This window comes from Malus sylvestris, chromosome 14 (genome assembly GCF_916048215.2).
Source record: "Malus sylvestris chromosome 14, drMalSylv7.2, whole genome shotgun sequence".
Classification (NCBI taxonomy): Eukaryota; Viridiplantae; Streptophyta; class Magnoliopsida; order Rosales; family Rosaceae; genus Malus; species Malus sylvestris.
In genome coordinates this window covers 8,897,743-8,914,920 of record NC_062273.1, presented here as the reverse complement: position 1 = coordinate 8,914,920, position 17,178 = coordinate 8,897,743, and the positions used below count along the sequence as shown (strand labels likewise).

The following is a 17,178-nucleotide window of genomic DNA, read 5'->3' as shown; positions in this document are numbered from 1 at the left end:
TTTCAGCGAGTGTAAACAATATTGAAACTGCACCTTTGTGAATACTGCATGCTTTCGAACGGAAGTGTGGTTATTCGCAATCTTCATATCTGATACAATCACAATTCTGCACTAAGTTGAAACCGCTGAAATCGTTTGTCCATAGATTCCATACGGTACATGTATAATGCAGGCAAAATTATCTGCAACCCATGGCTTCCTTTTTGTTGGAACCTAAATTGATGCTGGTTCCAAGAATGAAAGGCAGCAAGTGAAGCTCCAAGTGAAGTGTTGCTGTAGAATCGAAGAAGAAAGAGGAAGGACAAGGGTTTCTATCCTAACGGCTAGTTTTTTGTTTAAAGCTTTTGGTTTTGTAGTCAATTTACAAGTGTACACTCTAAATTAGATCACTTAAAACCCCAATGAAGGGCTAGGATTAAATGTGGAGAATGCCAGGTGTATTTTATAGTACAAATTTGTCTCCTAGCATATTTAGAGATAAGTTTGTGAGTTGGCAATGTACCAAAACCCTACAAACATTCTCTATATAAATCAAAATATGGTTGATGCATTTGCATAGCCTTGTAGCCGTCACAAACCTGCAACACTCCTTATTCCTCTGTTCATTCTCATATCCCTAGAAATCAATAAAATAGTAAAACAAAATATACAAAAGCAAAAAAATTTATCATGGCCTCAGAGCCTAGTTTTTTATCTTACTTTATTTCTGGGCATTGCTGTGTATTTTTGGTATTCTTGGGAACACTCATATAGTGTTTGAAACCTTAGGAATCAAACTTCAAGCCTGCAAATGAAGGGATCCAACAATAGTGAGCTAAAGGTTCTTGTATTTGATGGGAAAAATGTGATTTTTGGAGGATAAAGATGACTACTATCTTTAAGTCATGTGGTCCAGTATGGGTTTGAGCTACCAAAGTTGGAGGTTGATGCTTTGGAGGAGTACCTCATAGAAAAATAGGCTACCAAACTGAAGGAGAATTAGATGAATGATGCTAGAGCTCTTGGAATCATCCAAGGAGTTGAGTCGGATCTCATATTTCCCAGAATAGCAAATGAAGAAGCTACAAAAGATGCTTGGGATGTTTTACAACAAGAATACAGAGGAGACACCAAAGTGAGAAAGGTAAAACTTCAATCCCTTAGAAGAGATTTTGAATATACAAGAATGAGGGAAAATGAACCTTTGAAAGACTATTTCTCTAGACCATTTGATGTTGTAAACCAAATGAAAACTTATGGTGAAGAACTGCCAAATGAAAGAGTTGTCCAAAAGCTGTTGATTAGTTTGACTAAAGAGTTGTCCAAAAGAGATGTCCAAAAGCTGTTGAAGAAACAAAAGACACAGATACTCTTAGTGTGCAGGATGTTATGGCATCCTTGAGAGTTTTTGACCAAAGACTTGAAAGGCAAGTTGACACTGCTACTCAGAGAGCTTTGCAGTCTCTCAACACCGGGTCTAGTGGTCAAGCTGGTGCAAGCAAATAAAAATCACAATGGAGGGGCAAGTTTAAGAAATAGGAAGGAAAAGGGTATCAAAACCCCAAACCTAACTATAGTAGTACCACCAGTGAAGGTCCTAAAACCAAATAGTTGTACAAGCACTATGATAAACTTGATTTTGGAGAGTGGTGGTTCAAGAGCAAAGCCTAAATTCCACAAGTGCAACAAGTTTGGGCATCTCATGAAGGATTACAGGTCAAACAATGTACAACAAGTAAATAGTGCAAATCAAGAGAAAGAAGAGGCAAATGTGTTATGTGCATTCAATGCCAAAGTTGAGAAAAACAATGAAGTGTGGTATATTGAATGTGGCTACAGTAACCATATGACTTCACATGAGTCATTTCTTATATATTGACATTGTTTTCATAGGGAAAGTGAAAATGGGAAATGGAAACATTGTTAAAGGCACTAGAAGAAGAACTCTAGTTACTGAAGCCAAAAAGGGGAGAAGATACATAAGGGAAGTTATGCTAGTGCCTAGATTGGATGAAAACCTACTTAGTGTTGGTCAAATGATGGAGCACAACTATTTCATACTCTTTGGTGGAACTATGATTAAGATATTTGATGACAGGTCTTTCTTAAACCTAGTAACTAGAGTTGAAGTGATAAATATAAACTTCCCACTTATTTTGAGATATCTTGAAGAAGTTGCAAGTAAAGCAAGTATGACACGTTCTATGAAGCTATGACACAAAAGATTTGGTCATTTAAATCTAGAAAAACATGAAATGATGCAGGGTATACTAGAACTGGATGACTATAGTGAAACATGTGAAGGGTGTGTATTTGGTAAACACCACAGAGATCCATTTGAAGCTAGCAAAGCTTGGAGAGTAACTATGCCACTTGAATTGATTCACACTGATGTGTGTGTGGTCCTATGCCAAAAATCAGTGGGAACATATATTTCCTAACCTTTATTGATGACTACTCAAGGATGTGTTGCGTGTATTTCATAAGGTTCAAATAAGAGGTCTTCACAATTTTTAAGAAATTTAAGGGTATGGTGGAGCTGCAGAGTGGACATCAAATGAAGAAGATGAGAAGTGATAGGGGAGGAGAGTATACTTCACAAGAATTCAACCTATTCTGTGAAGATGTGGGTTTGGTGAAGCAACTCACAATGGCATACTCACCACAACAAAATGGCATTTCAAAAAGAAAAAAACAAAACTATAGTTGAAATGGCTAAGTTTATGATACATGAAAAAACTATGCCCTATTCTTTCTAAGGTGGAGCAGTGAATAATGCAGTAAACCTTCTTAATAGGTGCCTTAACAAAACATTCGATAAGAAGACACCATTTGAAGTGTTCAGTGGTAGAATATCATTTGTAAAATATTTGAGAGTATTTAGCTCAATATGTTATGCTCATATACCTCTACAGCAAAGGCAAAAGCTGGAAAGGTCAAGCAACAATCGTGTCTTTATGGGGTATGGCACAAGTGAGAAAGGCTACATGATCTTTAACTTATCAACTCAAAAGATAAACCTATTAAGGGACATTATCTTTGATGAAGGCTCCATATGGAATTGGAAAACAAGTGTAGAAGAGAAAGACAGTGTCTCTCTATAACTTGATCTCAATAATAGGGAAATAAGACAACCTAGAGCAGACTCAATTCATGAAGAATCACATAAGACAGTGGGTCACAAATGACACCACAACCAACAAGCATGAATCCATAATCCAACGACTCATAGATTACAACACCAAGCTTAACTCTAGTGGGATGAAGGAGCTTGGAAGAAATATATGACACTTGTAACTATTGTGTAGTGGAACCTGAGACTTATGAGGAAGCTGAGAAGGACAAGTCCTGGAAGAAGGCAATGAAAGAAGAATTGGCAATGATAGAGAAGAATGACACTAGGGAATAAGTACACAGACCAAGTGACAAGCCAATAATAGGGGTGAAATGGTTTTACAAAACCAAATTGAACCTAGATGGTTATGTGCAAAAAAAACAAAGCCAGATAAGTAGCTAAAGGCTACTCATAGAAACTTGGTGTAGACTTCAATGAAACCTTTGCTCCAGTAACAAAGGTAGACACTATAAGAACTCAGATTGCCTTAGCATCCGAAAAGGTTGGAAGCTACATCAACTGGATGTGAAATTTGCATTATTAAATGAAGTGTTAGAAGAGGAAATATTTGTGGAACAGCCTCAAGGGTTCATAAGTGAAGAGTCCTCAGAGAAGGTGTACAAGCTAAAAAGGCACTCTATGGCCTAAAGTAAGCTCCAAGAGCTTGGTACAGTGAGATTGACTCTTATTTCACTAAGAAAAGATTCCAAAAAAGTCCTAGTGACGCTATACTCTACACTAAATCAAAAGGCAACAACAAAACTCTCATTGTGTCAATCCATGTGGATGATGTAGTCTACACTAGAAATGATGAAACTATGATTGAAAAATTCAAGGAAGAAATGATGAAGAGGTATGAGATGATTGACCCAGGTCTCTTACAACAGTTCCTTGGCATTAGGGTAATACAGAAAGCAAATAACATCATCATTCATGAAAAGAAGTATGCTCAAACCTTACTTGAAAAGTTCGGTTTGAAAGGTTGCAAACCTATGTCTACACCTTTAAATGCAAATGAGAAACTTAAAAGGATAATGGAAGTGAATCAGTGGATTCAAACCTCTAGAGAAGCATTGTTGGCAATCTATTGTATCTAACTGCAACAAGGCTTGATTTGATGTTTTCAGCAAGTTTGCTCTAAAAATTTATGCAAAATCCTACCAAGATTCATATGGAAAACTGCTAAGAGAGTGCTGAGATATGTGCAAGACATGGAATCAAGTAGGAAATGGGAAAGTCAGTTATTGTAATTGGATTTTGTGATAGTGAATGGGGAGATTGTGAAGATGATTGCAAAAGAACATCAGGATATGCTTTTACTTTCGATTTAGGGGTTTTCTCTTGGGCTTGTGTGAAACAGTAAAGTGTTGCATTGTCTACTACTAAGGCAAAGTATGTGAGTGTCTTAGAGGCAACATCTGAATCCATCTGGCTAAGATTCAAACTCAAGGACTTTGGAGAATTACAAGTTGATGCCACACCTCTTCTATGTGACAACACCTCAGCAATCGCCATGACTAAAAACCCAGTATTCCATAAAAAAACAAAGCATATAAAGAGGAGATATCGTTTCATTAGAGAAGCATTGCAAGAGAATAGAATAAAGCTACACTACTGCAAGTCAGAAGATCAAATCACAAATATTTTCACAAAAGCACTTCCAAAGGAAATATTCAATTACCTGAGAAGTTTGCTTGGCGTGACAACCAGAACCAAATTAGAGGGGAGTGTTGGAACCTACATTGATTATGGTTCCAAGAATCAAAGGCAGAAAGCAAAGCTCCAAGTGAAGAGTTTATGCAGAATCGAAGAAGAAAGAGGAAGAACGAGGGTTTCTATCCTAACAACTAGTTTTTTGTTTAAAGCTTTTGGTTATGTAATCAAGTGACAAGTGTACACTCCAGATTAGATCACTTAAAACCCTAATGAAGGGCTAGGATTAAATTTGGAGAATCCTAGGTGTATTTTATAGTACAAGTTTGTGAGTTGACAATGTACCAAAACCCTACAAACATTCTCTATATAAATCAAAATATGGTTGACGCATTTGCATAGCCTTGTAGCCGTCACAAACCTGCAACATTCCCTATCCCTCTATTCACTCTCAAATCCCTAGAAATCAATAAAACAGTAAACCAAAATATACAAAAGCAACAAAGTTGATCACTTTTCTCTAATGAAGCAAATTTCCATTTGCACCATTGTCGTCGCTAGAGTCAAGGAAAAGTAAGCGAGGTGCTGTGCTGGGATGTAGGGGAATGGAATAACTGAAAAAAAAAAACAACACAAGGAATACTTCATATACCTGAGCCAACTACCACGTCTGTAGCACTATCAGATTTGCCATTCGGATTTGTGTGGTTTGGTTGTAACTTAAATTTTTTTTTTAATAAAGACGACATATATTTCATTAAAGTCATCAAAAGGCTAGACAGTACAAGTGAAGGAGGCTTCGTCCTCAATAAGATCACAAACAATAATAGGTAGTTTATCTAACCAAGTACAGTCCCCTCCAGAATGAAGAGCAAAATGAGTAAGTCGATGTGTGACAGAATTGGCTTGGCTACGGGTATGGGCAGCAGTAGCTTTAGTATCCACTGATAGCAAATCCTTGTGCTTCACATCTTCATTAATAGGTCCCAATTGAGACACATTACAAGACTCATCAAGCACAGCTGAAATGATCTAAAGTGAATCACTTTCGAGAATAATATTGTGTAAACCCCATTTAACCACCAAACCAAGCCCTTCTCTAATAGCCAACACCTCAATTTGGATGGGGGATAAAACATCCTCAAAGACTCACGTAGCAGCGGCAATGCACCTCCCATTTGAGTGCCTGACAACAATCCCAACTCCACTAGTGCAAAGATCCTTGTTCCAGGCCCTATATCCATATTGACCTTAAGTCTACCGACGGAGGGCGCGACCACGCATGAGAGGCAGCTTGCAGATTAGTTGGAGTGGCAATCACCAGATTAGTTGTGCAATTAAATTAGGAATGAGATGCTACTCAAAACCCCAGAATTTGACGTTTATAGCAGTCCAAATTGCCAAAATGGTCATCAAAATGCAATCAAAATCTGGTTGTTTCAAAATCTGCGACATGTACAATGTCCAATCCTTAATGGAATAAAAGGAAAGGCCAGCCAGATACATTTTGCAAAATGGCAGTCAAGGAAAATATGCCAAGTAGACTTAGGAGCCGCACCACAAAACAAGCAGAGAGGATAAATTGGAATTTGCTTTTTACAAAGATCAACTCCCGAGGGAATGATATTTGAGAAGATTCTCCAAGCTATCATCTTAACTTTTGGTGAGACTCTAGCTCTCCAGAGCTTATCCTAGAGCTCAGTGAAGGTATAGCTTGAAGACGAAGGGAAGAGGTAAGGGAAGGGGGAAGAATCCACTTATAAACAACATGGTATGCATTCTTGATTGTGAAGAAGCCTATTTGGTCATAATGCCAAATCAATCGATCAACCAAGTGATGTTTGCTCAATGGAAGTGTGTGAATCAGATCAACCTCCTCCGATGAGAGCAAGGACCGTAGTAAATCCAAGTCCCATTTAACCTCCACAGTAATGATATCACACACTAAAGAAAGATTGCATCCCTCCCGTTTAGGAGTAAAAATATAGAAAGTCGAAGCAAAAGGAATTGGAATTTGGAAACTCTATACCAAACGAAGCTAAATAGCCCCAAATCATATCAAATTCAAAAACTCCATGCTAGAGTTGGCAAATCAACTCATTGAATTGTTAATGGGTAATCATCAAAACCTATTTGGTTTGATTTCACCTTACACCATCATCGCCACTACCAATCTCACTTCTATATTATGACAATAATAAATTAAACTAGTTTTAACGGTTATCCATTAACAACCTAGTGAGTTATTTGTCACCTCTACTCCATACCAATAGGCAATTTTGCTTCCACTTTCCCCGATAGCCATCGCCTCTGTCCTCTCAAACCTAAACTACTCAGACAACTTGATGGCGGTGGCTATCTCCATACTCCATGTTGGTTTGTTGGGGCAGGCGAAGTATCAGATTTTGCAATATTGAATTAACTTTAATTCAAAGAAAAGAAATATCTTTGCTTGGTGGTGGTGGTGATGCTTGCTCACCGCTTCATTAATTTTCATTACAAAATTGATTTAATCTATTTATACACGTATCTTAAAATTCAAACATATTTAATGGTAATAATGAACTCATAGAACTTTTCTTTGTAACCCTTAATTTAAAATCCTGGTTAAAATAGAAAGCAACCCGTGGTGACAATTACTCCCTCCATTTCCTACCAAAATAAAGAAATAAAAAATAATTTTATTCGTCGTCATCTTCTTTAAAAATTTCATTTTCTTCTCACCTAACAAAGAGGTAATTTAATTTTTGCCTATTAACAAGGTAATGTATTCATTATATATATCTATTAACAAGGTAATATAATCTCGTATGTAGCTATTAACAAGATAATTGAAGGGATGTATGTGTTCTTCATTTTTCACCTTTTGGCTAGGTAAATTATATATAACTCATACAAGTTTTTAGGGTAAATTACATAGTAACCCTTCAAGTTTGAGGTCTATTACAATCCCATACAACATCTTTAAAACATTTCACTTTCATACCTCAAGTACTATTTTATTTCAATATAATACATCCATTAGATTTTCCATCCATTAATCCGTTAAGCGTTGACGTGGTTGCCACATTTGTGCCACGTGGCTGCCAAATGTGTGCCAGGTGGCCAAAAAAAAAAATTTTAATTTTTTTTTTAAAACTTGAATTTTCTCTACAAAAAATAAAACCCATCCCATCTCCTCGCAACCCCCCCACCAAAAACAAACCCAGATCCTTTTTCCCCCACCCCCACCCACCCACCTCACAGAAACCTCATTCCTCTTCCTCACCTGCCTTCATCCTCCTCTCTTCTCCCTTATATTCATCTTCTTCCCCCTGCAACCCATCCCACCCCACCCCCACCTTCCCTGAGCGCACTTGCACCCACCCTCCCTCCGCACCCACCCTCTTCCCTCCTCTACACACCCCACTCCTTAAATCCACACCCATTCCTCCCATTTTCACCTCACGAACCCGATGATGGCGGACGAGATCTAGGTTTTGTTTTTTGTTTTTTTTTTCTTCTAGGTTGCAGGTAGGGGTTGGGGGAAGAAGATGAAGATGGGGGAGGAGTAGGGGGGAAGACGAATGGAGAAGATGAAGATGGGGAAGAAGATGGGTGCGGTGGGGTGTGTAGAGGAGGGAAGAGGGTGGGTGCAGGGGGTGGGTGTGCTATGGGTGTGAGGGTGGGTGCAGAGGAGGACGTGGAGGATGGGTGCGGTGGGTTTGGAAAAGACGGGAGGGGGGAAGAAAGGGGTGGGTTGCAAGGAAAGGGGGACAGGGAAGATGAAGATGAGTTTTTTTTTTTTTTTTCCTCCTCTTCTTCTTTTGGGTTGCAGGTTGGGTTTTGAGGGGGGGAGGGAGGGAGGGAGGGAGGGAAGACGAAGTGGGTGCGAAGGAGGACATGGAGGATGGGTGTAGTGGATTTGGGAAAGACGGGAGGGGGGAAGAAAGGGGTGGGTTGAAAGGAAGGGGGGTTGGGGAAGATGAAGATGAAGATGAGATTTTAATTTTTTTTTTTCTCTTCTTCTTCTGGGTTGCAGGTTGTAGGTTGGGTTTTGGGTTTTGTGGGGGGGGGGGGGGGGGGAGAGAGAGGGAGGGAGACAAAGTGGGTTTTGGTTTTTGGTTTTTTTTTTTTTTAATTTTATAATTTATTTAGAAGATTTAGGTTTTTAAAAAAAATTTAAAAAATTATTTTTTTAGCCATGTGGCACACATTTGGTAGTCACGTGGCACAAATATGGCAGCCATGTCATCATTTAACGGATTAATGGATGGAAAATCTAACGGATGTATTATATTGAAATAAAATAGTACTTGAGGTATGAAAGTGAAATGTTTTAAAGATGTTGTATGGGGTTGTAATAGATCTCAAACTTGAGGAGTTACTATGTAATTTACCCAAGTTTTTATGACAAGTTTTTATTTTATTTTATTTTTTTTTGTTTTGCTTTTTTGACAATGTGCATGTATTAAGTAGTAATATTGCTGCTATATATATGGATTGTGGAACATTATTATCAATTTGTTAGAGTTTAGTTTGAAGTTGAATGATGTGAATGTGAAGTTTGGAACCTCTATCCTTGTATATTGAAGTAGTTTAAAATAGAACATTGCAGTTGTAAAAAAAAAAAAAAATGTGACACTAAAACCGGAAATCTACTGACGGGTAAAGTTCAAATGAACCTATGTAACACCATATTTAGGAAGATTGCCTCCAAATTAGTGCATCTCCAGTTGACAACAATGAAGTTGCTCTTAGGATGACGACTATGTTTTACAAAATCGTTATCAAATTAGAGTTTTAGGCATATATTAAACATTACACAATATACGAATCTGAGTCCGATGTCCATGCCTTTTTCTTTTAATACATGCAAGATCAAGTCACACAAAGTAAATTTTGGTTTTTGGATGCTTCCAGGCTTTCCTATGTTATTGAATTTAGGCTTTCTAGTCAAAATGATCTATGAGATTAGCATAACTCTTTATTTTGGTCTCTGAGATTTGAAATTGATAGAAGTGGTCATTGAATTTGTTCACCATCAATCATTTTGGTAATTTCGTGAAAAATCTCCATTAAGTAAGGATAAAATGACAAAAAGACTCAATTTTTTGTCAAATCATTTTGGCATATTGTTTACTAAATTGAGCGTTTTATTTTTTATTTTTTTATTTTTTTTCGTTTTGGTTCTTGCTTAACATAATTTTTCAAGGAATGACCAAAATAATTGTTAGTGGACAATCTCAGGAACCACTCCTATTGATTTCAAATCTTAAGGACCAAAGTGAAGAGTTATTTTAATCTTAATTAGAGACCATTTTGATTAAAAAGTCTTGAATTTATCCTAATATTGGCAAGTCGATCCACACACACACAACATATTATGCTTTGGAAACATTGACCCAATTTTTTTTTTCACATTTTATATTCTCGTGCTGCCTAACTAGAGCAATTTCCATATTGAGTCTCAAATAGGACAACTCTCATACTGAGTGTGACATGGAATGGGCTGCCAATTAGATAGCTCCAATATCAGGTGAGATGGCAATTGAACTCATTGCCTTTGCAATTGAACTCATTGCCTTTGCAATTGAACCCAATTGCCCTTGCAATTGGGTTTCCACTTTAAGCATCTCCAATTGACATTGAGATACTGATGGAGATGCTTTTAGGATGACGACTATGTATTACATAATCACTACAACAAAAATGGGCTAAGAACACAATTAATTTGTGCCCTTCTCATTTTCATTGAGCACAAATAAATAATTGTGCTTTATAAGGTCCATTGAACACCCAAATATCTCAATTGTGCCCTCTAACAAAAAAGCACATTAGTTTGTGTCGTGTATTTGTGCCTACTAAAGTTTGAACACAAAATTTTATGTCCAGCATGCATGTGTCCTTTTAATGTCAGAGATAGATATTATTTTATTAATTTACAAACACACAATAAAAGGGTATTGTGCCCTCTAATTTAATATATTTAAATAAATATTATTTTTTTATCCTTTAGATTTACTTTTACTCTACTTTACGCCTCTCTCTCTTTCCACTCTCACTCAAACTCTCCTTGTCCTCAGCCACCTTCCTTTCCCCCGCCCGTATCCTCTTTCTCCCCTTCTTCTGCACGCAGCAGCACCGTCGTCCCCCGATCACCAACGATCGTCAAATTATACCTCCAAAATCCTTTTTCTGTCCTCCTTCCAACCCCCAAGTTAATTTCTATAAATTCATAGCCGGATTTCCTCAATTTCAGATCTAAGCAACGGTGACCGCATATTTTTTGGCCAGTTTTCGTCCAAGCCTGGCAGAATTGGACCTCGACCCTAGAGGTAAAGATGATCATCTCTCAGTGAGCTATCCTCTAGTGTAAGTTCTTTTCTAAAATAAAAACTTTCAGTTTTGGGATCCATTTTAGATTTTGAATTTTAATTCCCTTTTCTATATGCATGTCAAAGTTTACTCGCATATAATATTCTTGTTTTAAATTGGTCATTTAATTTTTAATGTTTATAGCTTATTGTAGTTTGTTTCATCAACTTTTCTGGCTTTTTTTTATTTTATTTTAAGTTTTCTGTTTTGTTTCCCATGGGAAAGAAAGACTGGAAATATTCGATCAATATCAATCAAGCCAAAATGGTGAATTTAATTTAATTATTTAAATTCATTTCCATGTCGTATGATTACAGGATATTTCGTTGACTCAGGTGGTTTTCAACTTTTTCTTTCCTTTAATTTGAAATGGTAGTGAGATTAAGATACGATTACAGGATAATTACAGTGTTTTTCTTTTTTGTTTTTTGTTATTTTATTTTCCAGTTAATGAAAGGTGCCAAAAACTCAGTTGGGTTCCCACAATGTAAGGTCCCATGGGGCAAAGGTTCATATGCAAGCATCCGGCTTGTGACAGATTTTAGTAATCAGATATTACAATTTTAGTTATCCTAAACTGTAATCCAGTGTCACTCCGATGGATTGAGTTTTGTGATCTAGCTAAACTACCCATGATCAATCACATGAACAAATCATACAGGTAGTGCAGAAGTTGGTTTTCTTCTTCCATTCATTCCTTCATCTACAAAAGATTAATGTGTGAGTTCACTTTACAGAAATCTTCCACTCAGGTTTACATATTAAGGCAGTCTTATCAGATTTTAGGCAAAAGTGTGAGTCATCATGTGGTAGGTTTAGATAACTATTAGTACTATAATAAAACTCATCATTTAAGCAAGTGTAAAATTGTAATATCTGATTACTAAAAAAAGGGCATGATGCTAAAGGCCTTAGTTAATGAGAAATTTGTAAATGAAATTCATGAAGCGAGAGGAGAGATGTAGAAGATCATAGTAAGTAAAAAAAGTTATTGAAATGGTGTGAGACACATTCCATATGCCCCTTGAAAGATGCCTCTTTTGCATTATCCTTAAAGCCATTTTTTCATAAGCTAATTAAAAAAAAAACAACTAATTGACAGGAAAAAACAACTATTACTCTAAAATCAAAGAAATGACACTTCTTTTGCTAAAAAATCAGTTGGGTTCCCACATTATAAGGTCCCATGGATTCAAGGAGGCAAAGCTTCATATGCATTATTGGCTGATTATGTTGGTTCTTGTCGGGATTGATCTCGATTTGAAATTGATAGAATCATTTCACCACTTTCTGCTTTTGTAGATTAATTTTGTATTTTTGTTATCCATGAGTTACTTTTACATGTTTAAAATATTTGTAGTTCTACATTTACGTGTAGTGTTTGTTGATTAAAGTTGATGAATTAGATCGATCGCTTTAATTTTTGGTACTATTCATGACTTTGTCAGTGAGAGCTCCAAATACTACACATATCATCCGGATTAGTTTGTTTGTGGAGCAAAGATTGGATGAGATGCAAAACTGGGGAATATAAGCAAGGTTAGATTTCAAAATACTTTTTTATTAGACTCTGCTTTGTAGATCCTCTAAGGTTTTTAGCATTTGCTATCTTTCTTAGAAATTAATGTCATAACATTGAGATTTATCTCACTGCATTTGACCTAAGCTAAATGATTGTCCAAACTTGTATTGTTTTGTACATCTTGTTTGCTAGTAATGATGGTTTAGCTGCTCATTTAAGTTGCATGTTTTGTTCGTTGTTATTTAATATAACAAAGTAGCAATGCATCAGTGCTTGTGAGTTCTCAATGCCGATTGAAAGTTTTGGTCCTTGAACATCACTGGAAATAGGTCCTTAACAATTTATTTTCATTTTCCCTTTGGTTTGGATTTCAGGAAGATGATTGCATTATCCACCAAGCTGGAAAAAAGAGGTGAAATCAGTTTTGCCTGGCTATATATAGAGATGCATGGATTGCTGAAGTTCTGTTGGATATATCAGTTTTGCCTGGCTGAAGTACACGTTTTTTTATGAGGAAATACTTGTATACTTTCATTAATGATATTCCACTTTTACTGTTTGGTTCATTCTAGCAGCTGAAGTCGTTGGTTTTCATTTTATGAAATTTTTTATCTTTCGTTTTGCTTAAATTTCAGTTTGTAGCCTGTTTCGATTTTTCAATTTTTTTAGGGTAAAAGACTGTTTACTACCCTCATGTTTCATGGTTTTCAACATTTAGTACATCAATTTTTTTTCGTCTCAGAGTCATACCTAAAGTGTAAATTTTGGGACAGTTTCATACATCCGTTAGTCAAACTGTTAATTCTCCCGTTAAGTGATGACGTGGCGCCCATGTGGACAATGACTGGGTGCCATGTGTCATTAAAAATATTAAATTATTATTATTATTAAAAAAAAAAAAACCCTATCTTCTTCCCCACCCCGACCCCCCCTCCTTTCTCTCTCCCTTCTCTTCTTTGCACCTATGCAACCCCCAACCTCTGCACCTTCCCCCACCCCCTATATTCCCCCACTGCACATCCAAATCAAGTAAATTAACCCGTCTTCCACCTCCCTTCCTTCTTCCCTCTGCAACATTCTCTTCGGCTCCCCCTTTTCTCTCCCCCATTTTTATCCCCACTTCTCCACAACCACCACCTCCTCCACCATTCCTCTCCTCACCACACCCTCTCTTCCTCCTCATTATCCTGCACCCCAACCCAACACCACCCCCTGTCCCTCTTCCCCGATCCCCCTCATTCCTCCCTCTTCACCTCTCTCTCCCAAGCACCCTCCCTCTTCACGTCTCTCTCCCAAGCACAGTCGATTGGAGGGTCCATCATCGAGTTTGGATCCGAGCTTCTCCATGTCCAGTGGGTGCTGAATATTTCATCCTCAGAGCCGCCCAGCTCCTTGAAGCTGCAGGACGGGCTTCGAACGGGTCCTAGAGCAGATCCAGGCCGTCGGGATCAGAAAATGGATCTCGGATTAGGTTCGACGGTGGTAGGAGGCGCTCGGAGTTGCGTTTGGCAACGGCTGCGCCATGTGTCTTGAGAGCTGGAGCTCAGATCCGGTTTCGGGTTGGCTGGATCTTGCATTTTGTCAAGTCCAATTTCGGGGTGGGGGAAGGTGCAGAGGTTGGGAGTTGGAGAGAGAAGAGAGGGGGGTCAGGGTGGGGAAGGACATGTTTTTTTATTATATATATATATATATATATAATTTTTATAATAATAATAATAATAATATTTTAATATTTTTAATGACACGTGGTGCCCAATTATTGTCCACATGGGCGCCACATCATCACTTAACGGAAGAATTAACAGTTTGACTAACGGATGTATGAAACTGTCCCAAAATTTACACTTTAGGTATGACTCTAGGACGAAAAAAAATTGATGTACTAAATGTTGAAAACCATGAAACATGAGGGTAGTAAACAGTCTTTTGCCCATTTTTTTAATACAGCTTATTAGGCACAATTTCAAAAAAGTGCCCGTCAGGTGGATGTTAGATTGTCTGACATACTGTAAGAATGTGCGCACAAAAAGATATTTATTTGTGCTGAACTGTTTGAGCACTAAAAGTCATATTGTGCCATTTCATCAATGGTGACGCCCATAGAGGGCACAGACAATATAATAGTAGCTGCACTGTTGCCATTGGTCTATGGGCACATATGTTGGTGCCCTTTGGCCTCAAAGGGCACAAATAATTTATTGTGTGCAATGCCCATTTTTGTTGTAGTGAATCATCGTCAAAGTAGGGTTTTAGGCATATATAAACCATTACACAAGATATAGACTGAATCTGATGTCCACGCTTTTTCTTTTAATACATGCAAGATCAAGTCCCACAAATTAAATTTTGGTTTTTGGACGCTTCAAGACTTTTCTATGTTATTGAAATGGGTAATGCTAGCGAGACAAAATTTATAAAAATTTTGAAAATTAAAGGACATGGAATTGTTGGTTGATGTATTACTTAAACGTTGATAAACGTGCTCATTTCCTACTGATGACATCATTTAGTTTACAAATTTTGTCTCTAAATTTAATCTTCCTAGCATTACCTCTATTGAATTTATCCTAATCCTAATATTAGCGCATCAATCCACACACAGAGCATATTCCACTTTGGAAACATTGACCCCCACATTTGATTTTTTTTTCCTTCACATTTTATACTCTCTTGCTGCCTGACTAGAGCAACTTCCATACTAAGTCTCATTTAGGACAACTCTCATATTGAGTAAGACATGAAATGAGTTGCCAATTAGGTAGTTCCTATATCAGGTGACTATTTGGTCGGGTTGACTCCACAAGTTCCGCCATAACAATAAAGAAAAGGGAAAACTAATGGAAACATCCTAGAAAACTTTCATTTAACCATAAGGACAAATAATTTCAAAAATGGCAAGGTTGCCCTAGAAAACCTTGTGACAGAAAAAGGCAAAAATATCCCAATCTCCAATATTCACATGGTCTTCATCAAAGCAAATACACTAAAAAAAAAAAAAGACAAAGTCATGGGCTCCAAGAGACAAGCCATGCAACAAGTTGACGTGCATTTATCAAGACAAATCAAAAGGAGACAAACAAGTTCACATGCAAGGCAAAAGAAGACAAATAAGTCAGACCATGTTTCAGAAACAATGCTGACAATTCCAACAACAGTAGAAGCAAAGTGACAAATGACAAGTACCAAAGATACGTCTACACCATTCATTTGTAAAGATTTTTAATACCATAGTATTCTCATTTAGTGTATATAATAGGAGTTCCATTCATTGTAAACACACACCATATACTCACACCAGATACACACCATACTTCAATCCTCATACGTGCAAGCATCTGAAACCTTCCTAGCATCCTTTGTAAACATTTCTCTTTGTAAACATTCTATATATCAATAAAAGTTGAAGTGTACAGATTCAAGCAATCTCCAAGTATTAAGTAAGTTTTTTTTTTCTTTAGTGTGTTTGTTTAATTAGACTTCTAGTCCAAAACAGGGAAACACTATTGTAGTTATATTATTAACCTGGTAATTTGACGATCATACTTTGTTCGAGCACTTTATTATAGTTGAATGCTTACTCATCTTCAAGTTGCAATTCGTGGAAAACGTTAAACATTAAAACATCTTTTCAAAAGTTCCAACGAATCCCACCACAGAGTCTAAGCCATTTAGAATCAATTAGAAAAGAATTCATGAACTTTTTTTGGTGTAAAGTGAACCAACATAGTTAAAGAGACTCGACTAAAACCCTTACTTCTTGTCCTTTTTATTCCACACGTACTAACTTTACATATATATTTTTTTCCTCTTTTTTGAATTTTCTTTTTTTTTTCTTTTTCACACATTTTTTTTTCCAGTAACAGTAGTGGTCGTGCAATGCCAGTTTACTTAAGCTTTAGATCCAACCCATGTAGCAAGCTTTAGGTCAATGACTCCCAAACCACAAAGGCTTTAGGGCACTAGGCGTAAAACACCCCTAAGGACTTATTTACTTAAGCTGAAAAGGCTACGAAACCAACTAACCACCCTGCCCTATGCCAAGACTTTACTGTTTGATGCGAGAATCACTGTTGATCAGGCAGGACTGACCCGATTACTAAGCAAAGTCTCAGGTGGAACAATTATTACTTTATAACACATACTAAACTTTACTTTACTAAGGACAAAAATTAAAAATAAACTTAGACTAAAAGTAAGTGTTTCAATCTCACTCCCCACAAACCATGTTGATGTGAATGTGCAAATTTTCAAAGTATAACTCATGAATTAGTGTCTAAGCAACGATAAATAGAAAAAACTCTAGTGTGCGATTAAACTTCACCATGTTCATTTGTTCTAATGTTTAAATTAATCTATGGATATCAACTTAAATTTTGAAAAATTTTATTTGACTCAAAAATAAAAAATTTCTTATTTCCCACCCCCAATCTTAAATCACACATTGTCCTCAAGATGTGAAAATAAATGAAAATAAAATAGAGATGACTACTTACGACTAGAAATTCCTAAGTCACAAAAATAAATGAATCTAGACACATAAAAGAAAACTAAA

At 36.9% G+C, this 17,178-nt stretch overlaps 1 long non-coding RNA gene across 3 annotated transcripts; it reads left to right on the top strand.

The window, feature by feature from the left end:
• Window positions 1–10,758: 10,758 nt before the first annotated feature.
• On the top strand, window positions 10,759–13,255 carry LOC126598610 (uncharacterized). Of its 3 annotated transcripts, none has more exons than XR_007614901.1 (4): window positions 10,759–11,064; window positions 11,552–11,765; window positions 12,553–12,643; window positions 13,001–13,255. It is a non-coding gene; the product is annotated as an uncharacterized LOC126598610 (long non-coding RNA). The 3 variants fall into 3 exon arrangements; XR_007614900.1 differs by having other exon boundaries at window positions 10,759–11,101; XR_007614899.1 differs by lacking the exon at window positions 11,552–11,765 and having other exon boundaries at window positions 10,763–11,101.
• Window positions 13,256–17,178: the final 3,923 nt, after the last annotated feature.